Here is an 11,143-nt window from a genome sequence, read left to right as displayed (position 1 = left end):
GCTCGAAGAGTTTCCCACCCGGACTGTGACTTCTTTCTGATTCCCCAATCCCAGCTTGGACTTCCCCGTGTAAGGAGTTTTATCCCAGATTGGATTCATTCTGTTTTAGCCCGAGACTTCTAAACTATAGGCGTAAAGCAGGTCATGAACCCACAGTTTTGTCACAGCTTTGGAATTGGAATCCACATGCTAGATGCGAGGCTTCTTGTCGAGGCACAGCTTTTATTCCACGGTTGTACCATCGCCTTATCGTGTTCCAGTAGCCGCACTTGCTACTGTCTTGGTGTTCCAAGGCTTTCTATCTGGCTTAGCAGCCCTTCTTCTTCTGGTGTGCCATGATGGTATGGAAGATGCATTTTCTCTGGCCGTTGCAGGGCACTTCTTTGACTAAAGCAACAAGGGCTTTAGGAGTTACACCGGTTTGCCTTCTGGCTTGACTGAATGGACTGAGACCGAGGAACAGCTATCGTGCTACTGGCTTTTAACCGAATTGCAACTTTCTAGCTCTTAGCTTGACTACCTCTACCGAGAAGCTCTCTCTCGCTTCAGCCCAACCAATTCACAGACGATGAAAAGAAGTCCTCAAATCCTAAGTACACTAAGTGGGTAAAGACGAAGCAGTTGCTCGTTAGCTGGATCAACGCCACCTCCGGATGGAAAGGACAAGGAGCTGTCGGATGTCAATCTCTTTTCTTTTATGCTGCATGCAGCTACCTTCCATCGGCACATTATTCGCTCTGCTACAACGAACGAACTAAATGGCAGACCATCGAGAGTGAGTGAACGGCTAGCCAAAGCTTCTCGTTTGGAGAAAAATCGTGGTGGAAATGCGGTTGAAAGCTGAAATGAGACGACAGAACGAGTGAAAGAAGTTACTGAAAGTAAAGCCCCTTTTGTTGTGTTGGGCAACATGGGAGTGCGAACTCGGTTCCCCGTACGACACACACAACTATTAACGCTCTTTCTCAATCAGGTCTGGAACGCACAGTGTTGTTCAACCTTTCCCTTTGTCTTTACTACTCGATCGGAGGGCTTATGGCCGCTTTCCTATTTCTTTCTGTTTTATGTCGCTAATGGTCGCTAAGGCCGCTTTAGCTGCAGGTTCGTACTGTTTAGTTTAAAGCAATAGAGGGCGCCTTCGCTTCGTAAGGCATGGCCCTATGCCTTACTCGCTCCGGGAAGTACTTCTTCGATGCAGCTCACACAGTCCTATTCAACTCTTCCAAATCTATGAGTGAGATTTCAACTCTCTCAAATGTAGGGTATCTTTCCTACTATCGGTTCCTTTCATTAGAGACGAATAAACCCCACTTAAGGTTTGTTACCCACCGGAATGGATTGCGCTTTTCTTTCCCACCGGTTTCAGAGCGCTGTTTTCAACCCCATGAGGAGTCAGTCAATGCACGATGAGGAACTACCAACCGGTAACCAATTGACGTCGGATTCCGGTGAAGCGAAAAGCGCCTTTACCTTTAGTTGGAAATAAATATAGGTCGGATTTCCACTTCTATAAGCGAACTCAAACCACAAACGTTATCTGTCCTACCGGTGAGTTACAGTTAAACGCCCTATTCGCTATACCGTTAGTGACGCTTATCACGCTTTCAATCGGTTAAACGCATTCTCTTACCCGTTGAACTTATTACTTTCCGCTTTTCAGTCTGAAATTCAGATTGTGACCTACCGCTCGGAGCAATCAAGCTCAGAGAGCACTACTGGGCGGTGGCTTATCGTCGTCCATTATCTAACCGAAAAGACGTGAAGTAAAGACGTGTTCTTATTATATGTAATTTAGAGTCGCTTTTAACAGTATAAGGTACGGAACCCCATGCCGATTTTCTTAATACCCTGTTACCTTGAACGATAGATTGGTTCGACTCCCTTCAACCCGGGCAAGCAATTAGTCCCTCTACGGTACCGCCTCTTTCAACGCGGAATAGCTGAACAATCGGAATAGAAGTCCTATTTTCACCTTTCTCGAATTCGCTTTCCGTGGTGACTCATCAGATTATAGAGTGAAACCTTTAGCGAAGGGATTTAAATAGGCTTTTTAGAACTGTACCCCTAAAGCTGCGAATATAGGTCAGTGCTTTCCTTTCTTTTCCCTTCCCCGTTGTCCTTATTGTATTGTCATATTTCTAGTGGGATGAAAACAGCGCTTTCGTAATTCGTACATCACTAGTCCCGATACCGCGTCTTATCCGCTTTTCCCTGGAACTATCAATATACCGAATAGCTGATGGGGAACTATACTTTTCGTAACTATACTAATAAGGGGTGGGGAACGGAAGCGCAGAAGTGAAGTAACGAAAGCGGTTTCCTAGGCTTTCGAAATGTGTTTTTCATTCCAACCTTTTTAGAACGGATAGGCGCTTGGTACCTGTAAATACACTTTTTAGAATGATTTCGTGCTGAGCCTGGTAAAGGGGACTTCTTTTTCATTTCGATAGGTAGGGTAGGAATATACCTAGGAAGGAAGCGGAAGTTTCATACAAAGGTGCCTTGAACAGGCGGGGAAAAGACGTTTAAAGCGGAGGGAAAACCTCCCTTTACCAAATTCACCAGTCTGAAGTGAAGAAGTGATCGATTCCTTAATCTTTAAATTGCGTAAAAAAAAATAATGAAATGGCTGTTTTATTGCCAACCCATCTCTTTCTTTCAATCGGATGCCATGTGTGAAGCATCTATCTCTCTCAGGACCTCACCTTCGTGACCTCCTGACGGAGGAAAGACTGATGTCATGGTTAGCAATCAAATCTGGAATCTCCGACAAAGCATCTGAGATCGGACAATTGTGTAGATGAGAGAGTGGGACGGACCTTGCTCTTAAGGGTCGAAAAAAGACCTGGCTGCTTTCTTTCCTGGGAAAGACCAGATCTACGGTCACACTTCAATGAGTGAGCCTCAACCTAGACATCGAACTCCTAGCTCTTGAGCTTATTTACTGTTGAAAAGGGTACTGTTCGTAGCTTGGCCTTTTTCGATTTCCTATTTAGCGCTTTGAATTCTTCTGCTGTTCCTGCCTAGCGTTGAGGCCATAGGGCTTCCTTGTAAATAAGTTCGAATTATAATAAAGTAACGGTTCGGGAGAGCCTATGCGGAAGCCTTTTTTTTCTTCTTCAGCTTGCTTTCCTGCGTCTCTTACGATGGCTTGCTTGCTAACGTAACGAGCAGAGGGAGGGCGTGCTACGAGCTTCCGGTGGACCAAGTTCTTATAAAACAGCGTATTTTCCGATCTACGTCTCGTGCAAGATGCTGGGTGGCATGGAACTAGTGGTAATTAATCCATCTGCTGATGGTATAAGTGGCACATACCCGACCTTCACTGGAAGTGACATAAAAAAGACAGCTGAATCAAAAAGAAAGATGTCGATGAAAACGTATTTTATCCCCTATCGCACGGAAAGGGAAACCTATAGTTTGTTTGATAGGCCCGGAAATGCTTCTTATTGGTTCCCTGCCCCCTATCGATGTGAATGGATTTTTAGACTAAACCCAAGACCACGCTCTTCCCTTTTGAGTCTGCTCTTAGGTGCCCTAGCCCGAAGAAGGAAAGACGAGGCATAGCAAAGGCTAAGGCGATGGAAGCAAGACTGAGTCCCTGTGGGGAAGGCGCCAAAGTCTTTTCGAGACGTGCGCAGGATGATAACCTAATTGATTATTCTGAAGAAAGGGCCTACTATCTTCCAGAATTAGCCCTTCCTCCGCCTTATTCTTTTGAAGGTATGGGACCCTATTGAGCCAGTCTGAAAGATCGATACAATAAAGAAAGTCCCTACTCGCGAGGCCAATCCTACAGACGATCAGGCAAACTCAAGCTCACTTCAAGTGCAAAATGGACTTGTCGTACCTGAAACGGAATTGGCTCACCGGCTTGATTCCCTCACTTCCTTGAAGTCGGTCGCTAATCGGTTGTAAGCTGAGACTTATGTCGCAAATAAATAGATACACTTGTTCATTGGTCTACGATCCGCTGCAACTTGTCTTTCTTGTGTGGTATCATACCTCATTGAATGATTGTTTTCCCTTGTCTCTGCGAAAGAACTCCCTTGTTTCATCGGTGCAGCTGCTATTTGGTGAGAAAACTCCTTGCTTGTCGATAAGAGGAAATAAGCAGCTGTAGTAAGCGAGTAAGGAAGCGAAACTAGTCTTAGATGTCGCTAATCCGCTGCTTCTTCCTTCCTCTTAGCTCTTAGAATAGCTTATAAACGAGATCGTATAAGCCTAGCCCAGTGGTCATCTGATACCGGTAGAAGTGGCTATGGTAAAAGTGCTTTCCAATCCGTCACGTCGTCCCATCCTCCTAACGATATATTGCGAGGAGCTTTACGAAGCCATTCGTGGTCTATTTATATATAGCTTATCCTTTCTTACTGTGACCCGGGAATAATAACCATATCCAAGCCAAGGAGTTAGACCAACCCAGATAGACCACGTTATGGCCGATGGGATTAGGAAAGAAGCAACGGATTGATTAAGCGCGCTAGCGCGAAAGCCGTTGCGCCTTAGCGCATCCCCTTTCTTGCTAGGGCAAGCACGAGGTCTGGTTCAAGGCAAGGTATAGCTTAACGGAATGAAAGAGAATTAGTGTATTAAGCAAGTACGGAAAAGCGGAAAAAGGGAATTCAGGCGCTGTTCTCAAGTCTAGTTAACGAAGCCGAGAGGGAAAGCTTACTTGAGAGGATATACCTGACTGAAAGGATATATATTCGATGTCGCATATCCGCTGTTGCATAGTTATATTCCTCTAATCGCTAATCACTGCCTTTTCCTTAATCTCAGAACTGGATGCTAACCCTATATTTATCTGAGTCTTATGCTAAAAAGGACTTGCTTTTAGTTCGTCTTCGCCCAAGTGCGGCTAATGCTATAATAGGAACGGAACTCATACTTCTAACTCTTCCCCCCGGAACGTCTTCTTTAAGAGCGGATCCAACCCTTCTTCTTCCTTCTCAAGCAGATGCCGAACCTCATTATTTAGCGGCTCTCCGAAGTCCCAGAGGTGGAAGCGGTTCTGATAGGCGGGACAAAGCGCTTTCAATGGTGATGAAAGAGGGGGAAATGCCTGGACGACAGCCACTCGCCCAACCTGGCGATAGTACTGTAAACCCTTGGCTCGCGATTGAAGAATGTATCTCACGCGGCTCTATCCAATAGCGATCCCTGCGTACACGATAGATCATCATCCTTCTCTAAATCATGCATGTTGGTTTGTTGTCGCGGTAACCTCCTTCGGTTCTGTTCGCAGATCAGGAACATTCCTTGGCTGCGAGTTAAACGATCGAACATCAACAACGGCAGTCACTTTACTAAAAACTAGAATGATAGCAGAATGGCTTCAGGAAACTGCTAATACTAGAGTAGAGGGATTGGAATGATTGCAAGACCCTCACTTCCAAGACTGGACGGTTACCTTCAAAAAAGAGGAAGAGAGGGAAAGGCCCCACGCGGTTAAGAAGCTGAAAGAGAAGCTACTGGGCATCCTCACTGACGCTATTTAGTTATTCGGGATCAGAATTCCCACTAGAGAAGACGGGAATTGAGTCATGTCAGGGTTATCCCTGTATTGTATTAGCGAGAGGCGGAACCCTTCTTTCTTAATCAGACGATTTCTCTCCTATCATGTATGATTGATCAAAGTCTGGTATGTAGGAATCAGAGTCTCAATCGACTGGCATCGCCCTTCACTCCAAAATTCCTCAAAGAAAGCAAGCAGCAAGTCAGTCTGCGCATAGCATACTCTCTCAGTTCTTCTCCTTTTACGACCGGTCGAAGGGGAATGGGCCAACTCGAAATGGACCAATTCGAGAAAAGGGTCAAGATATGGTGCTGCGGTCAGAACAAGGAATGCTTTCTAGGAGGGTAATGCAAATTGTGATATATCTCAATAGTTAACGGAAAGGAATAGGCGAGAGGAGAAGTGTTGTTTGCAAGCGAACCCAATAATGCCACGAGGCGGAGAGCCTTTCGATGAAGCCTGCACCCACTGGGAAAAAGGAATAATATACCTTGCCAGAGTTTCCCGATAAGGGGTCTTAAACAACATAAGAAAAGGCTTCACCGACTGCTTTATCCACAAGAATGTCATAAAGGTTCTCTCCGGTCTTCCTCAAAAAGACAGCTTTAGAGCGCAAGTCAAACTCATGATAGGCGAGCAAAATCACGCGCACATGGTTTAGCGGTTTGCTGTGCNATGCTTCTTCCTTCCTCTTAACTCTTACAATAGCTTATAAACGAGATCGTATAAGCCTAGCCCAGTGGTCATCTGATACCGGTAGAAGTGGCTATGGGAAAAGTGCTTTCCAATCCGTCACGTCGTCCCATCCTCCTAACGATATATTGCGAGGAGCTTTACGAAGCCATTCGCGGTCTATTTATATATAGCTTATCCTTTCTTACTGGGACCCGGGAATAATAACCATATCCAAGCCAAGGAGTTAGACCAACCCAGATAGACCACGTTATGGCCGATGGGATTAGGAAAGAAGCAACGGATTGATTAAGCGCACTAGCGCGAAAGCCGTTGCGCGTTAGCGCATCCCCTTTCTTGCTAGGGCAAGCACGAGGTCTGGTTCAAGGCAAGGTATAGCTTAANGCTAGCGCGAAAGCCGTTGCGCCTTAGCGCATCCCCTTTCTTGCTAGGGCAAGCACGAGGCCTGGTTCAAGGCAAGGTATAGCTTAACGGAATGAAAGAGAATTAGTGTATTAAGAAAGTACGGAAAAGCGGAAAAAGGGAATTCAGGCGCTGTTTCTCAAGTCTAGTTAACGAAGCCGAGAGGGAAAGCTTACTTGAGAGGATATACCTGACTGAAAGGATATATATTCGATGTCGCATATCCGCTGTTGCATAGTTATATTCCTCTAATCGCTAATCACTGCCTTTTCCTTAATCTCAGAACTGGCTGCTAACCGTATATTTATCTGAGTCTTATGCTAAAAAGGACTTGCTTTTAGTTCGTCTTCGCCCAAGTGCGGCTAATGCTATAATATGAACGGAACTCATACTTCTAACTCTTCCCCCCGGAACGTCTTCTTTAAGAGCGGATCCAACCCTTCTTCTTCCTTCTCAAGCAGATGCCGAACCTCATTATTTAGCGGCTCTCCGAAGTCCCAGAGGTGGAAGCGGTTCTGATAGGCGGGACAAAGCGCTTTCAATGGTGATGAAAGAGGGGGAAATGCCTGGACGACAGCCACTCGCCCAACCTGGCGATAGTACTGTAAACCCTTGGCTCGCGATTGAAGAATGTATCTCACGCGGCTCTATCCAATAGCGATCCCTGCGTACACGATAGATCATCATCCTTCTCTAAATCATGCATGTTGGTTTGTTGTCGCGGTAACCTCCTTCGGTTCTGTTCGCAGATCAGGAACATTCCTTGGCTGCGAGTTAAACGATCGAACATCAACAACGGCAGTCACTTTACTAAAAACTAGAATGATAGCTGAATGGCTTCAGGAAACTACTAATACTAGAGTAGAGGGATTGGAATGATTGCAAGACCCTCACTTCCAAGACTGGACGGTTACCTTCAACAAAGAGGAAGAGAGGGAAAGGCCCCACGCGGGTAAGAAGCTGAAAGAGAAGCTACTGGGCATCCTCACTGACGCTATTTAGTTATTCGGGATCAGAATTCCCACTAGAGAAGACGGGAATTGAGTCATGTCAGTGTTATCCCTGTATTGTATTAGCGAGAGGCGGAACCCTTCTTTCTTAATCAGACGATTTCTCTCCTATCATGTATGATTGATCAAAGTCTGGTATGTAGGAAGCAGAGTCTCAATCGACTGGCATCGCCCTTCACTCCAAAATTCCTCAAAGAAAGCAAGCAGCAAGGCAGTCTGCGCATAGCATACTCTCTCAGTTCTTCTCCTTTTACGACCGGTCGAAGGGGAATGGGCCAACTCGAAATGGACCAAATCGAGAAAAGGGTCAAGATATGGTGCTGCGGTCAGAAAGAGGAATGCTTTCTAGGAGGGTAATGCAAATTGTGATATATCTCAATAGTTAACGGAAAGGAATAGGCGAGAGGAGAAGTGTTGTTTGCAAGCGAACCCAATAATGCCACGAGGCGGAGAGCCTTTCGATGAAGCCTGCACCCACTGGGAAAAAGGAATAATATACCTTGCCAGAGTTTCCCGATAAGGGGTCTTAAACAACATAAGAAAAGGCTTCACCGACTGCTTTATCCACAAGAATGTCATAAAGGTTCTCTCCGGTCTTCCTCAAAAAGACAGCTTTAGAGCGCAAGTCAAACTCATGATAGGCGAGCAAAATCACGCGCACATGGTTTAGCGGTTTGCTGTGCTCTGTGATCTTATTCTTCTCCAAGACCCGATGCTTCATCTGCTTCTTTAGCTTAGTAGGACTTCAAACACGCGCTATTGCGTGAAAGATTTCCCAATTTCATTGCAAGGGATGACCGGGCGACTCCTCTAAAGGGATTCGCTAATGGCACAAGAGAGAAATTGCCAATTAACGATACTGATTCCGGATGCCCGATACCAGAGGACAAAAGACCCATTCCCGATAACAGATAGATGACGACATAGTCAAAGTCTCTAATATAAATAGAATAGGTTAAGTTACATATGTAAACATCAACTAGACTTCGGTGGTTAACAACCACCTACTTCTTTGAAACATCAAATCCGGCGTAGTATGAGTTCTACGTTAGTAAACGAAGAATTGGGTGATATCAAATCCTATGTCCAAAAGTAGAGCACCATTATCTGATCAGGCTAAAGAAAGACTTCAGGCCAAATTAGATATGAGGAAAGGTTGAAACGACAAGAAGAGTGCTTAGTGAGGAGACAGCACCGGAGGGAGGAAATTCTCGCGAATAAGGAAGCACGTCGACTCCGAAAGGAAGCTCCCGAGAGGGAAAGAGAAGAAAAGAACCAATGACATCATCCCAAGCCGATTGCTTCTCTCGAGATAGTAGTGAGGAAGGAAAATGCTTTGTCTATCGATGTAGTTCCAAGTCTTCGATGTCCCTCGGAGACTGACAAGAATTTGTACTAACAGAGTAGTAGAATGGGATTGATGATGAGCGGGCAAAAGCCCCCAGATCTCCTGGTTTGTGAGCCGGGTTCAACCCTTTTTTTTTCTTAGCTGCTCTGGATTCTATTCTAGATGCTACTTACTTACATATTCCGTTTTATTTCAAAAGGTAGCCCATCTATATAGCATAGCTGAAAGCGGACAAAAAGGGCTGTTCCCATTTCGTTACGTAGGCTTAGCTTAGCCCCTCTCTCTAACTAAGGATTCAATCCAGTCCCAAGCGTCCCTGGATTGAATCTTCCGGTTTTTTATATCAGCGAGCTAGACCCCTAAAATGCTCGGTACTTTAAGGTGGGGAAACCAATCCTCCCTGCTCGTTCCTAGGTCTTTTCTTTTTTTTTTTTTCGCCTTATTTCATTCACTGATTTCTGTAATTCATTTCTCTTTTATGAATAGTTGGTTGTGTTGGATGATTGGTGGGTAGTTTGAAGGACGAATGCCGGAGGGCAGCTTTTTAGAGCGGGCGCTCTGTGCGGTATTTTTTATGTTTATGTCTGTATTTGTTCTGTAGTTGGATCAGCCCTTTTGCTTAGTATGTCGAGGGTGGATTAATGAATGACTGCTTTAGCTCTATCGACAGAGGCCCCGCCTAAAGTTCTGACCCTTGCTTCAAGCTCTGCTCTGGGAGAATGGCCCCACCCGATGTGATCGACGTCGCATCTCGACCTGTTCGTGCTGCGGAGCGAACACCTACTTTGAGGAGAAAGAAATCCTTTCCTAAAGTGAAAGTGAATTCAAGCCGGTACATCATAAATAAAAAGAGAGGCTTCAGTTTCTTGCTTATCTATGGAATATCGCATTGTTACTGGCCCTTCCAAAAAAGAATTTTATTGTTAGGAAATAAGGGAGACTGTGACTCTCCCCCTTTATGTGTTCTATATCAAAGTCAAAGAGGGTCTTGACATCTTTCTTAAGGGTTTCTTTCAACGCCTTACAATTTGTTCTCATCAGGAACCTCTGGTGTTGGATGTAGATTTGGAACTTTAGGATGGACTTCACTTCACCGCTTTTATTTTAAAGGGAAAGAGGAAGCCCCGGACGTCAACTTCTTTGATGACGACCAAGAAGATATTTCCCAATAGCGGTCCTCCTTTTGTCAAAATTATAGACCAGGTATTTATTCCTCTCCTTCAAGTTCTACTGCACCCTTCGGTCAAGTAAACCAAGCTCACAGAAAAAAGGAAATCTTTTACACCGATGTATCGTACTCTCTCGACCAGGTCATCATAAGAAAATACGGAAAAATCTTTCCAAAGTGAGAGAAGGAGGGAAGGCGCGCTACAACTAACATAACAGCCAGCTGAAAAACGTTAGCTAGCTAGGCTAGCGCGCAATGGCTTTCTCTGATAGGGGCTTGCTTCTTTAAGCTCCGCCCAACCTATACAAGGTGCTGCTCGCTTTCTCTCAGCCACTAGTGGCTTATGTAGTGGTCGGCATTCCTACGTGCTCCTCCTTGCCCCCCTACTTAAGAACCCAAAGGTCACCTTTGGATGTTGTCGTGACGCTTTGGTTACGAAGGTTACCGCGGTCTAGGTTTATGGATGGATTCAGTCAGCGAAAGTCCAGTCCCTCCAACTCAATCAATATCAACAAGATGTCGTGACCGCTTAGGCTTGGTTTATTTTGTCATAAAAGAAAGTTGGTTTCGTGGGTTCATTGATTAGTACACCTCCGGTGCTGGTAAGGCCGGGACCGTGGTCGTCCGTCTCCGGTTTGCCGGCCGATACGATCTCTGAGATTGACCAGCCAGCTGGGTTGGTTTGGCTATTCTTTTCTATTGAAAAGGAGTCAGCTGTCTGCGCGAGTCACCTTCTTCTAGGCTCCGCTGGACGACACGGCATTTTCGTTCAAATATATATAGGCCGGCCGTACTTGTGATGGTTCCCAAGGATCCAATATGACCACTTAGGTCTACGTTGCCACGATATTGTTCTATGGAAGCGGGCGGTTTAGAAGTTCGGCCCGGTTTTTTTGGTGTCGTAGGGGAGGGATTGACCTTTCTAACGCATATTCAGTCGTACCGGCATGGCCCCACTGATTTGTTTTCGATCGGAGCATCAAGCAGCGCAACCCGGTTCTACT

At 45.5% G+C, this 11,143-nt stretch overlaps 1 long non-coding RNA gene across 1 annotated transcript in view; it reads right to left on the bottom strand.

The window, feature by feature from the left end:
- Positions 1 to 9,393: 9,393 nt before the first annotated feature.
- Positions 9,394 to 11,143, bottom strand: part of LOC107018771 — a 5,435-nt gene continuing 3,685 nt past the window's right edge. The window contains exon 2 of the long non-coding RNA XR_001456667.2: positions 9,394 to 11,143. This exon is cut by the window's right edge and continues 1,625 nt beyond it. This is a non-coding gene — a long non-coding RNA (uncharacterized LOC107018771).

Source organism: Solanum pennellii, chromosome 5 (genome assembly GCF_001406875.1).
Source record: "Solanum pennellii chromosome 5, SPENNV200".
Taxonomy (NCBI): domain Eukaryota; kingdom Viridiplantae; phylum Streptophyta; class Magnoliopsida; order Solanales; family Solanaceae; genus Solanum; species Solanum pennellii.
This window is presented reverse-complemented; position numbering and strand designations above follow the sequence as displayed.